The sequence below is a fragment of the Mastomys coucha genome, unplaced genomic scaffold (assembly GCF_008632895.1).
Source record: "Mastomys coucha isolate ucsf_1 unplaced genomic scaffold, UCSF_Mcou_1 pScaffold5, whole genome shotgun sequence".
Classification (NCBI taxonomy): domain Eukaryota; kingdom Metazoa; phylum Chordata; class Mammalia; order Rodentia; family Muridae; genus Mastomys; species Mastomys coucha.
Genome location: NW_022196911.1, coordinates 28,587,896 through 28,598,854, shown reverse-complemented (window position 1 = coordinate 28,598,854; position 10,959 = coordinate 28,587,896). Strand labels below are relative to the sequence as shown.

Here is a 10,959-nt window from a genome sequence, read left to right as displayed (position 1 = left end):
TGGGGGGCGGGGGGTGGCAATGAGAATAGGAAACACCAGCTGCCCAGTACCTCCACCTACCTACAGCTACAAGGGAGGGGACTCAGAATAAACTGGACATAGGCCAAAAGGGGATTATCTGTCCCCTCCCCCTCTCCGTGAAAGGCAGGTGTCCTTGCAGGGCGAATGCGAAGATGCTTGGTTGTAGCCTTCGGAGTTCTGGAGATGCCTGGAGACAGCCCTGTGCACCAGCTAGAGGTGGTTCTCCCAGTTTTCTGGTACAAGGAAGCTTGTGTGTGGAGTTGGGGCCGTGGCTGCTAGTTTGATCTTGACTGTTCCTTGGGACAGACATGAAACTCCGGGCAACCAGTTGAGACTCTGGGCTGGAAGGATAGATGGATGGACAGACTGATGGCTCTTTCCTTCTATTGGCCAGGCTGGGGTCCCCAGTGACTTCTTGAATCAATACAACTGGAGTCAGTAACTTAATGCTGGCTGTTTGCCAAAGCAGATGTGACCCTATGTGGTGAGGGGGTGGGGGACAGGGTAGGGGAATGGTCGATGTTAGAGAAAAGGCCAGTGCCAGGCTAGGGCTGCCTAGCCTGTTTGCCCCTGAGTTCCCAAGCAGAGGGCAGGTTCCAGGGTCACTCCAGGGGGTCTGCTTGTCTGGCTGGCTAAGCTTGGGCAGGAGCTGAGGAAATGGGTGTGGAGGCCTTTGGATCCTGCGGCCCAATCCCGCGCATGCTTGCTGCTCTTGGTTCTTCTTTAAGTAGGGCCCGGGAGGGGCTGCCGGGTGGTCTTTGTGTTCTCTGATGGGAGTGTGAGGGAGGGAATCTGGACTCTTGCTTCCCACCTCCACCTCCTGGCCAAAACTAAGCCAGCATCTTTGAGAAAGATCTGGGTGGTCTGTTTGGGTTAGGTCAAGAGGCAGGATTCATGCAGGTGAGGGAGCCTCGTCTTTTCCATCCCCCCTCCTTTTGCCCCTTTGTCCCCTCCAGCCGCTAGACTTTGGAACTGCATAGGGCTGGTGTTTTTAACCCCTCATCTGTATCCTTGGGACAAGCTGGGGCTGCCCTTGAAAAATCACTCAGCAAAACAGTGTGCAAATTTGGTATGTCTGGAAGAGGATTCATAGTAATCCTTAGACTTTTTTAAAACCAAGATTCCTAAAAGGTAAATAACCACCAGGGGAAACAATTAGCAGGCTCATGTTTGCTTTTATGGTTTATAGAGCAGATGGAGTGGCCCTTAGTGATAGAGATGAAGATGGCTTCAAAGGCATGGGTTGCCTGGAGTCTGGAGTCTGAGCCCTGCAGGGGCAAGTTTATCTGATGCTGTGTAAGCAGGTGTAGTCCTGGGCAGGGTGCACAGGGGCATCTCCAGTTGGAATGCCTCTGCTGTAAGGAGAGCAGAAGGCCTTCCTGTGTGGAGGAAGGGGCCCGGGGCTCAGCAATGGGTGAGCTCTGCCTGGACCCTGGTTCATTCCACCATGCCCTGTGCTTCTGTAGGAATTTTTTGTTTCCTCATTTGTGAAAAGTAAAGTGCCAGAAGACATGTCACTTATTATTATCCACTCAGGGAGGCATCTTGGCTAACTGAAAAACCGATTTACTTCCACCCTTACTGTTTTAGGGGATTGGTATGGTTTTAGCAATGGAATTTCTGGGTGCCTCCCCTCCTCCTGGCCCTCAGTCACCAGGCCCCAAATGGATTTTCCCCAGCAAGTCAGGTTTCCATGAATACACTCAATGTAGATACTGTCCTCCGCCCACCACCAGTGTGGTGAGCCCCGCCTTCACCCACTGGCCACCCTGGGAAGTGGAAGCTGGGAATTTAATAAAACCCCTTCATCCTTTCTCCACACGACTCAGAACACCACAGATAGCTCAAATCAGAAGAATTTTAAAAATTTCCGCGGGGAGCAGGCAGCGTGACCAGTAAATTGCTTTTCTGCACTTGGCTGAGCTCTGACAATGACACCGGGCTGGGCTTTTCACGAAGCTCCGCCGGCACCTGCCTAACATTGTTCCTGCCGCCAGGCTCCACTAGGTCCTTGCCTTCCTCAGACAAGCTAGCATAAGACCAGCCAGTGCCGGGAGAGAGGGGGAGGGCTTCCTCCAGCTTCTTATCCCTCCTGCCAGTTCCTTGTTCTTCCTACTGAGCAACTTCCTGTCTCACCAGGAGGCGTTGAAGTTTGGAGTTCCCTTCATACTCCCGACTGACCACCCACACCTTGCATCCTCGCTGAGGCTCACGCCCTTCCTTTACACTGGGCAAGTTGGAGAGACTAGGACACAGTGTCCTTTGGGACAAGAGGAGGATGGAAAGCTGTCCTGTTGGGTGACACTTCTGATATCTCAAAGCAACATCATTCCTTGGTCCATTCTCCAGAGTTTCCATCCAACACTTAGCCTGCTTCTCCTTGGCCCTTGGAATAAGACCTGGACAGTCCCTGGCCTCAGAGAACACTGTCAGATGCTCTCAGCATTGTGGCATCTCTTCCATTTTCTGGGAAGAGACTCACCTAGGTGTAAGAAAGGTGTCTTAGAGTTTAAGGACTCTCTTAAGGGAAGCTGATCTTATCCCTCCTGCTTTCTACAGGAAAGCCAGGTAGGAGGAGGGGTCGTATTCCTGCTCCAAAGAGAGAGAAAGCAGATACAGAACTAGCTAGGAAAGGATTTGTTCAGGGTCATGGCTACAAGCCAAGAACTGGATTTAAGACCTTATGTTAGTTCTATCTCTTCTAGAAGGAACCCTCAAGTTTGCTAGCAGGGAAAAGAGTCTCAGGAGGCATGCTGGGGGGTCCTTAGTGGGAAGTACTGTGTAAGTTCTCATGAGGGTAGGTGACTCTAGTTGAGGACGGCTCCCTCCCTCCCTGCCCCTGTCAGGAGGCTCCACTCTCCTGAGAAAGCGCTGATCTTCCAGGACCCCAGAGCTAGAGGTGGATGCTGGTGTGTGTGTGTGTGTGTGTGTGTGTGTGTGTGTGTGTGTGTGTGTATAGGGGGGTGTTGAGTGTCATAGAAGACTTAATGCTTTCTCTAAGCCTCCTTCCCAGGGCAGAGAGAGGGGAGGGGTGGGGCACCCTGCCAGCATTCCTGCAGCCAGGGAAGGTCACCCACTTGCTTTAAGATAAGGAGGTGGATTCTTTAAATTTCTTGTGGTTGGCACAGCCAGTGTTAGTGGGCTGGGGGCAGTCTGTCAGAGTCACAGGTGTGCTGGGACAGCTCTGTGGTTCTCTCGGACCCCAAAGGGAGGCTGAAGTAGAACAGGGAGGAGTCATCCATCCCCAGTAGAATTTTATCACGTATGGGGTGCTGCCCAGGGTGCTGGCCTCCAAGCTACTGACAACAGCTCAAGCCTGTTGTTTTCCCTGGGTGTCTGTCCTACACTATCTAGGTTCTAGCTCACAACTGACTTGGGATTAGAGAATGCTGTAGATGGGGATCAAGAGCCTCAGCAGTACACAGTAACCTGCCTTTAGTCACACAGTAAGAGGGAAGCAAAGTTATGGATTCGACTCTGGCTGCCTGTCTCCAGGGCCCAGGTTAAAAGGCATCTTAAGGGCTTTAGATTCACACAGCCTGGTTCAAACTGTGGATCTGCCTTCTGTTTGCTGTGTGACCTTGGGACAAGTTACCTAACCTCCCTGGGGCTTAGCTTCTGTAAGTGTGAAGTGACAAACAATACCACCCTCTCTTCATAGCAAACAAAAACCCCAATGACATAGTCACTGTCCTCTAAAGGGAGGGAGCAGATGACAGTTCTGGGCTTGACTGTTGTGTTTCTGGTTCTAGGAGGAATTTCGATTGCCTCTGTTTCCTGTTGGGTATAGCAAGCACTGCTCCCTCCTGGTGTGTGTGTGTGTGTGTGTGTGTGTGTGTGTGTGTGTTGTGAACAAGGGCTGTCCTGATGAGCCTGTGTGTATCCTGTGTGTGACTTTAAGGCTGTAGGGGGCCCGTGGCAGACCACTGGGTAAAGGGCATGCTGATCTCTGTCCCCTGGCATCAGGATGAGCTTAGGCCCACCATGGGCCTGAGTGTGAATTTGTTCTGGAACATCAGAGGATCTGTGGATCCTCAGGCTGTGGGCTGGTTGGCTGGTAGTTCTTACGCTCTGACATCCAAGTGACATTTAAAGTGTTGCCATGTTGATGATGGGACCAGAGACACTGTACTGAGGGCCACCAAACAAAGACTTCAGGGTTAAGTGGTGAGTCTATCCCTTGGCTCAGTTAACCCTGGGCCTTTGCTCTACTTAAATGGTCTCAACCTATGGGTCACAACCCCTTTGACAAACCTCTAGCTCTAAAAATATTTACATTACAGTTCATAGCAGTAGCAAAATTACAGTTATGAAGTAACAACAAAATAATTTTATGGTGGGGGGTCACCACAGCATAAGGAACTGTAGGGTCATAGCATTAGGAAGGCTGAGAGCCACTGCTCTACTGGGTTTATCCAGCTGGGTAGGAGCGGGCCACCAAAAGCTGCTGTGGGGACCCATGCACAGAGAGGCTTGGGTTCCAGTTCTGGAGCTCTTCCAGCCCATGACCCGCAGCCTTCACCCACCTGCTCCTGTTTTCCTTATTAAGTTGGATAATGAAAGCACCTCCTCAGGGTAGTGAGAACTAAATAAAAGTTATTATAGAGAGAGCGGCCAACACCCGACAAATAACTGAATGATTGTGATTGCCTGGTCAGTATGTTGTGTCCTAGTACACCTTGTGCTCTCACGTGCTAGAGAAATAGAGTAAAGGCGTGTTCCTTGGATGAATGACAGCGGGTACTCTGGCATGTTGGTAGTGCAGGCTTGAACCTACGCCCACGCATCTTATTCCACATTTAGGTTGCATGGCTTTGGGCAAGACTCTAAACCTCTTGGAGTCACTGATTCCTCATATTTCTAAACAGGGATTGATTATACAAATCCTAAGGCTTTTCGTGGAGACACTCACCTGTAACTGGACATTGGGGAGACTGAGGCAGGAATGATGAGACAGCCTGGGGTATATAGGGAGACCCTATTTCAAAAGTCAAAATGACTCCCACAGACTCCTCAAGCATTCCCCAGACTCACTGATAGGAATCATGAAGGTCATAGCTTGCACCACGTATTCAGTAGACACTCAAGTATGGTAATTTTACTAGTTGAGCATACCTCCTGTATGCCTGCTCCTCGATGGAGTTTGTTCATCAAGGTTTCAGTTTACCCATAGTGTACTGTCTGAGGAGGTCCCCAGCCTTTGGCTTGCTTACCCCTCCTTGCTCCTTTTGGCTTGGAATCTCATGGCACTAGTTTACTGTCTTTGACCAAGTGCATTCTTTGCTGGAATTCATCAGGACAGGAAAGAGCCTGGGGTCAGCTCTTAGCTCACTGGTCTCACCCTGTCTTGGGGCACTCACTGACTGTATGACAGAGAGGACGGATTGGTCCCTCTGTCCTCATCATTTAATGGAGCACCAGGGGACAGACTCACCCCTGGGGTTTCTGGGAGGGGGACTGTGGTCCCTCTGGGAGGGAGCCCTTGGCACAGAGCCAGGCTCTTTGCAGATGTTAAGTGAATGAGAGCTCCAGCTCTCCGCTGAGGTACGTTAAGACCTGCTTGCCCACCAACCAGCTCGCACTTATTCTGGAAATCGAAGGGAGGGCAGACCCCTGCTGCAGGCTCTTGGGTACTGGACCCTCAGGTCAGTGAGCAAAGGTCTTGGGGGTCTGGACGTGGACTTGACTTCCTGTGCCCACTGCCCCTCTGCCAGGTATAGGGCAAGGGTTCATACCTGTATCCCAGCCCACAAGGAAAGAGAACTGAGCAGCGAAGCTGGAGAGCAGAGCTTGAAGGACAGTGGGTTCTCTGACGAAGGACCCCGAGACTGGATCTGGGCCAGAGCACACAGCCAGGTGAAGAGCATGCCGTGAATCTGCACATTATGCCCATGCCTGACTGAAAGGTTTTTGAGGTACTTGGGAGAGGCTACCTTGAAGGAGGGCACAGCCTTGCACGTTCAGTGTGAACCCGTTGCGTTTGCTGGAGCATCACGCTCAATAATGGGCAGATTGATGGAAGAGGTCCTCATGGACACCAAACACGGGGGAAAAAAAGCTTGTTTGTCATCTGGGCTTGCTGACTACCCGACCCAGGACTTCAGGGAGATGGAGTGGTGTTAAGATGCTGGCAGGGAGAAGAAGGGAAAAAGACCTCGGTCCACACAAGCCCTGTCCCTATCCAGGCTACGTCCAGGATTGAGTATCTGCTCCATATTGACAATCTGTATGGCGACGGCTGATGTATGGGGAGAGGGAGGCTGGACCTTGGGCCCAGCCCCCATTCAGCATTACCCCACCCATGCTGATGGCTTGGCGCTGCCAATCAATACATTGATAGCCCTGGGAGCTTAATGGACAGGTTGGGGGTGGGGGAAGGCCTCTGTGGCCTCACTTTCTATCCAGGCTGCGGTGGGTGTGGGGAGCATGAGAGAGAGGCCAATAAGCTTGAGGATGGGGCATGGGAGGGACTGTTGGGGGGGGGTGCACCTCATTCCCCTTCATATGAAGCAGGGCTATTAGAGGAAACTGATGCGTCAGAGCTGAATGTGCCTCTGCTGTGTCCTTCCTGTACACCTCAGCAAGTCCCTTGTCCTCTCTGCGCCTCCCTATGTCACTGGGAACACGGCGATGGTATAGTTTACACTTGTTCAGTTTCTGCGAGGAAGAAGCTGATGGCCCCCGGTCAGTGTTTAGTGTATGCCTGGGAATTCAGAGCCAATGTGAGTTTCACTCTTGATGCAACTGGCAGCTGACCCAGGACTGGGGTCCAGGCTGCCCTTGAGGAGGCATTTGGAGGGCTGCCTTTTGAGTTGGAGGAGGCTGACCTTACTGGGGTCCACTCTTAGATGGCCTGAAGCCTTGGGGGGGGTTGAGACTAGAATTTGGAAGAGCTCTAAAAGCCCCGTCTCCTGCTTCGGCTTGAAGCCTGTGGGTTGTCCTTCTTGGAACCAGGGAGAGCCTTCACTCCCGGGCAGGGAACCCGGAGATGGACATCGATATCATGAAGCTTCAAGAATCTGGTGGTAGGTGAGGCAGATCAATGGGACTTCGTTTCCTGTTTTGCACAGGGGAGTTAGTTCAAGGCTCTAGCCTCTTCATGGATGACGTTCCTCCCCGTCATTTGCGCATCCATGGGTTCTGATCCAGCTCCTGTCCCAAGTGCAGCTGTATTCTTTTCCTTTGCACAGTACATGCTCAGGTCTTCCAGTGATGGCTACCCCAGCCACAGGCACCGAGACAATAGATCTGATAGCCTAGATACTAACACGGGTGGGTAGCAGATGGATACATTGGTCAATGAATGCCATGGAATTTCACCATACTGCTTACTCACGATAGCACCGAACTAGAAACGTAATTGTTCATATCTAGAATTTCCCATTTAATATTTTGGGTTCTTAGTTGTACAGGTATAGTTGAAACCAAGGATTCAGGGACAGTGGTGGGAAAGAGGTGGTGAGAGCAAGGGAAATGGTTGTAGATGTGAAGGAAGTGGACAGGGAGTTTGAACTCTAGACACAGGAAGGAGTAGTTGTGTTTGAATCTTGAGTCCTCTCCTCTCTAACTCCATGACTTAGGATAAATGATGTGACTTCCCCCAAGCCCCACCTTCCCCAACTTGAACATGGGGATGAAAATTGTTCCTGCTTCTGACATCACTCTGATTATACAGGATAAGTTACCCGTGGTGGATATTTAGAAAACATGGCTGTTGAGCTGAAGAGATGGATCAGTGCGTAAAGTGTTTTCTGTGCAAGTGTGAGGACCTGAGTTTGAATCTCCACAAGGCACATAAAGTTAGGCATGGCAGTGCCTGCCTGTAATCTCAGCGCTCCTGTAACAACACAGGAAATCGACTGGGAGACTCTCAGAAGCTTATGGTCAGAAAGCCTGGTGTGTACAGCAGAGAATAACAGAAAGAGAGACTCTGCCTCAAGACTTAAGAGCAAGGACTATAACCAAGGTTGTCCTCTGATTTCCACACATGCACCTCAGCACACACTCTCCCTCCCCCAAATATGCACACACACAGAAGTACATACACAAAGCTTAAAAACCCCACAGCTATTTCTAAATCAAGACTTAAAGAGAAAAAAAAATGTAAAGGCTGTAGTCCCTAATGTAATTTTTCCCAAGGTAGACGCTATAAACGATTCCCATTTTGCAGACAAGAAAACTGAGGACAAAGAGATCAAGTCAGTCAGCTGTTATGGGTGGAACGAGGAAACCTGCAGGTTAAATGGTACTATTTAGTTTCCTCTTGTCAGAGGTTCGTGTGGGTGAGCTGCACCCCGATGGAGACCTGAGGGAGATGCTAATGTGGCCTGAGGAGGAAGGGGCTACTCCCAGACATGCTTCTCAGAGCCAGGGGAAGCCTTGAAGGAAGCACAGGTGGGTGGTGGTTGGTAGGTGTTCCTGTGGGATGCCTTCATTGGCCTCTGGGAGCTGGCAGAAATGCTTCTCACACTGGTGAGATTATCAGCAGGATGAAGGGCAATAGCCTTGGAGTGCAGGCAGGAGCTGGATCCCTGGAAGACCCTGGATACTGCCGGGCATGGTGGCGCACGCCTTTAATCCCAGCACTTAGGAGGCAGAGGCAGGCGGATTTCTGAGTTCAAGGCCAGCCTGGTCTACAGAGTTGAGTTCCAGGACAGGCAGAGCTACACAGAGAAACCCTGTCTCGAACCCCCCCCCACCCCACCCCCCAAAAAAAACCCAAAAAAGACCCTGGATACTGTGCTTGGAGAGTTGGAGCCTGGCAGGTTTCTGAATAGGCAGGGACGCACTCTCCTGAACTGAGAGCACTCTAGATGAAGACAGGGTGCCGGCAGAGGCCCATGAGCTCTCTCCACCTAGCACCCTGTTGGTGTTCCTAGGCCGGGGCTTTGGGAGACCCCATGATCAGAATGAGAGCTGAGCTTGTTGCTCATGCAAAGCTCCTTGACTGGGGAGCAGATATTTCCACCAGAGCCTGATCTTTAGGGTGAGGGGAAGCGCCAAACTGGGGGTACTTGGAGTCTTAAGCTGCATGGACACAGTCACCCACCATGGAGGGGCCCACTTTGATCAGGGATCACCCGTGAGTGTGGCAGTGAGGGAGGAGGGGCCACGTTGTCTATGCATGAGGTCTTCTTGCTCTCTATTGTGTGTGGTGGCTTTTTGTTCATCCAAAGCTTTTCAAACGCCTCTGATCATTGTGCATTTGGAGGGTTGTCAGCCAGACAGGCTGCTGTTAGGCACCCTAGCCTAGACACTGCCACTCACTCAGATAGAAAGCAGGAGAGTGACTGTCCCAGACAAGCCTGCACTGCATGGCTCTGGTAGCAAAGCATGGAATTTCATGTACCAGTACCCAACCCTATGGTCTCAGTGTTCAACTTGGGAAATGGGCTCTCTCTGGCTCCCCGATATTCCATAGCTCTGGAAGCTGATGGGGCTAGAACAGGGCCATGTCTAGGGTCTTAGCAGAGTGCCTGGAGCGAAGCAATGTGCAACCCCCATGGCACGGCATCTCTTGCTTCTGTCTGCTGGGCACTTAGTTATCTGGATGGGAGGGGAAGGGCTGGTTGCTGGCCTCCAGGTGTTCCTTATTCCTGGTCAGTCACTGCTGGAAAGTACCACTGATTTCTTCCTGGGGACAAGCTGATGCCCAGGGGTGAGCCTGATTATCTGAACTCTGGGGACAATAGCATGTTCCTGATCCTGCCCTGTGAGGTGATGTCAGGAGGGGTTCTCTCCAGCAGGCTTCTAATGGCAGGTAGAAAGGGCTGGTGCCCTGAGCCCACCAGAGGTTTTAATAGGCAGTCCAAGATATGCAGCCATTCTAGAAGAGGGGCCCAGTATCCTGCAGAGACCCAAGAGATTGACCTGGTCAGAGGATGGCTTAAGTGGTGGAAACTAGGCAAGATGGATCATACCCCCACATCCTGGTAGAGGGCCACCCAATAGACCTCGCTGACCCTGGGTCACTCTACTGCTTCTGTCCAGTGGGCGAGGAAGAAAATCATTACTAGAGGCCAGCTTCGGGGGCAGGGAGTGCCCCATGGGAAGTAGGGGTGAGGAGATTGGCTTGACCTCTAGTCGATAGGGTCTCCTGTGAGAGGAGGGTGTTGGAGGACAGCTCCCTGTTCTCTTTCAGGGAACTTTGCCTTCTTTCAGGGGAGGGAACAGGACTAAACCAGCTCCAGGAATCATTCCAGAAGGGTCAATGGCCCCAAGTGTGGGATCTTCTAGAAAAATGCTCTCCAGGTGTGGGCCTCCAGGATGCTGGGCTCTTTCCTCCCTAGATGACAGGATGGGAGGAGAGGCAGTCCCTGGTACTGTGGGCTGGCTACCATGAGGAAACGGAAGGAGGCACCCAGTGGTTAAGTAGCTGCAGAATGGACGTTTGTGAACCTCGATTTCTGCTTAGCTGAGCTTCATGTGGAGTCTTGTTAAAAGTTCTGGTGTTTGCTCAGGCGTAGGAAGTATCTCCATGTTGCCTTTTGGAGTTAGTCTTCGTAGCAAACCCCCGAGGTGGCTGCTGTCTTCATCAAGTTCATGGTGAAGAAACTGAGGCACAGAGAGACCCACAGTCCAGGTTGTGAAGGACGCTTGGGCAGCCAGGGTCAAGAGAGCTCTAGCAAAGGTTGGGCGGGCAACTCTTCTCTGGGAATGGGGTCTTGTGTGCTAGCATTGTGTGTCAGGCTTGGTGCGGCCACAGAACAAACCCATGATGTTACCCATGCTTCAGGACCTGTTCTGGTACATAACGTGGAATGGGTGTTATAAACCAGTTAACTAGCAGGCACAGGCAAGCTAACTCAGTGCTAAATGGCCTGACAGACTCTCTCTGTCATCTGTCATGTGCTGCTGGCCCTGCACAGGAGGGAGAGAGAGAGAGACAGACAGACAGAGACAGAGACAGAGAGACAGGGAGAGGGAGAGGGAGAGGGA

The 10,959-nt window shown here is 51.6% G+C and overlaps 1 protein-coding gene across 1 annotated transcript in view; it reads left to right on the top strand.

Moving 5' to 3' along the window:
* Fgf18 (fibroblast growth factor 18) overlaps nt 1-10,959 on the top strand; it is a 31,341-nt gene that overhangs the window by 1,751 nt on the left and 18,631 nt on the right. The gene's annotated exons all lie outside the window — the stretch shown is intronic.